The sequence below is a fragment of the Arachis stenosperma genome, chromosome 6 (genome assembly GCF_014773155.1).
Source record: "Arachis stenosperma cultivar V10309 chromosome 6, arast.V10309.gnm1.PFL2, whole genome shotgun sequence".
NCBI classification, from domain to species: Eukaryota; Viridiplantae; Streptophyta; class Magnoliopsida; order Fabales; family Fabaceae; genus Arachis; species Arachis stenosperma.
In genome coordinates, this window is record NC_080382.1 from 107,144,336 (window position 1) to 107,146,337 (window position 2,002).

A 2,002-nucleotide genomic window follows, 5' to 3' on the forward strand; every position below is an offset into this window, starting at 1 on the left:
CACACTTGACCCTAAGTCACACAGGGCCTTCTTGAAGGTCATGGTGCCTATGGTACAAGGTATTGAAAACTTCCCAGGATCTTGTCTCTTTTGAGGTAATTTCTGCCTAGACAAGTCATCCAGTTCTTTGGTGAGCAAGGGAGATTCATCTTCCCAAGTCTCATTTCCAAATAACTTGTCATTTAGCTTCATGATTGCTCCAAGATATTTAGCAACTTACTCTTCAGTGACATACTCATCCTCTTCAGAGGAGGAATACTCATCAGAGCTCATGAAAGGCAGGAGTAAGTCCAATGGAATCTCTATGGTCTCATTTTGAGCCTCAGATTCCCATGGTTCCTCATTGGGGAACTCAGAGGAGGTTGGTGCACGCCTATTGAGGTCTTCCTCAGTGGCGTCCACCTCCTCTCTTTCCTCTCCATATTCGGCCATGGTTATGGCTTTGCACTCTCCTTTTGGATTTTCTTCTGTATTACTTGGGAGAGTACTAGGAGGGAGTTCAGTAATTTTCTTGCTCAGCTGACCCACTTGTCCTTCCAAATTTCTGATGGAGGACCTTGTTTCATTCATGAAACTTTGAGTGGTTTTGATTAGATCAGAGACCATGGTTGCTAAGTCAGAGGTATTCTGCTTAGGACTCTCTGTCTGTTGCTGAGAAGATGATGGAAAAGGCTTGTTATTGCCAAGCCTGTTTCTTCCACCATTATTATTATTGAAACCTTGTTGAGGTCTCTCTTGATTCTTCCATGAGAAATTTGGGTGATTTCTCCATGAAGAATTATAGGTGTTTCCATAGGGTTCTCCTAGGTAATTCACCTCTTCCATTGAAGGGTTCTCAGGATCATAAGCTTCTTCCTCAGATGAAGCTTCCTTAGTACTGCCAGGTGCATTTTGCATTCCAGACAGACTTTGAGAAATTAAATTGACTTGTTGAGTCAATATCTTGTTCTGAGCCAGTATGGCATTCAGAGTGTCAATCTCAAGAACTCCTTTCTTCTGATTAGTCCCATTGTTCACAGGGTTCCTTTCAGAAGTGTACATGAATTGGTTATTTGCAACCATTTCAATTAGCTCTTGAGCCTCTGCAGGCGTCTTCTTCAGATGAAGAGATCCTCCAGCAGAGCTATCCAGAGACATCTTGGATAGTTCAGAGAGACCATCATAGAAGATACCTATGATGCTCCATTCAGAAAGCATGTCTGAGGGACATCTTCTGATTAATTGTTTGTATCTTTCCCAAGCTTCATAGAGGGATTCTCCATCCTTCTGTCTGAAGGTTTGGACTTCCACTCTAAGCTTACTCCATTTTTGAGGTGGAAAGAACTTTGCCAAGAAGGCATTGACTAGCTTTTCCCAAGAGTCCAGGCTATCTTTAGGTTGTGAGTCCAACCATATTCTAGCTCTGTCTCTTACAGCAAAAGGGAATAGCATCAGTCTGTAGACCTCAGGGTCAACCCCATTAGTCTTGACTGTGTCACAGATTTGCAAGAATTCAGCTAAAAACTGATGAGGATCTTCCATTGGAAGTCCATGGAATTTGCAATTCTGTTGCATTAGAGAAACTAATTGAGGCTTAAGCTCAAAGTTGTTTGCTCCAATGGCAGGGATAGAGATGCTTCTCCCATAGAAGTTGGGAGTAGGTGCAGTAAAGTCACCCAGCACCTTCCTTGCATTGTTGGCATTGTTGTTGTTTTCGGCTGCCATGTGTTCTTCTTCTTTGAAGAATTCGGTCAGGTCCTCTAAAGAGAGTTGTGCCTTGGCTTCTCTTAGCTTTCGCTTCAAGGTTCTCTCAGGTTCAGGGTCAGCTTCAACAAGAATGCCTTTGTCTCTGCTCCTGCTCATATGAAAGAGAAGAGAAAAAGAAAATGTGGAATCCTCTATGTCACAGTATAGAGATTCCTTGAAGTGTTAGAGGAAAAGAAAAGTAGAAGAAGGAAGTAGAAGAATTCGAACTTGATTAGATAGAGTTCGAATTGTGCATTAAGAAGGAGTAGTACTCCAT

At 42.4% G+C, this 2,002-nt stretch overlaps 1 non-coding gene across 1 annotated transcript; it reads left to right on the forward strand.

Moving 5' to 3' along the window:
* The first annotated feature begins 1,191 nt into the window (after positions 1-1,191).
* Positions 1,192-1,299, forward strand: LOC130938423 (small nucleolar RNA R71). The gene has a single exon (XR_009069589.1). It is a non-coding gene; the product is annotated as a small nucleolar RNA R71 (small nucleolar RNA).
* Positions 1,300-2,002: the final 703 nt, after the last annotated feature.